The sequence below is a fragment of the Penaeus monodon genome, chromosome 29 (assembly GCF_015228065.2).
Source record: "Penaeus monodon isolate SGIC_2016 chromosome 29, NSTDA_Pmon_1, whole genome shotgun sequence".
In the NCBI taxonomy this organism is placed as follows: domain Eukaryota; kingdom Metazoa; phylum Arthropoda; class Malacostraca; order Decapoda; family Penaeidae; genus Penaeus; species Penaeus monodon.
This window is the reverse complement of record NC_051414.1, coordinates 6,578,988-6,579,218: the sequence shown is the minus strand read 5'-3', so window position 1 is coordinate 6,579,218 and position 231 is coordinate 6,578,988.

The window sequence follows — 231 nt, the reverse complement described above, 5'->3', positions numbered from 1 at the left end:
GAAATATGCATCTCAAAAAAGTTGCGTAAGAAGTCACGCCAACCCAAAGTGACTCATCGAATGAAAATTTATGCGTCGACCGATATTTTTCAAAATAGGCACATGCTTCGCTTTCTGGGTCAAAACGCACCATTTTTGAGCACTATTTTTGTTAGAAGAATTAGCATTTGTAGGTCAGCTGCTACGAAGATAAATGCTATGTTATGTCTTGCAGAGCACATATTACTACGG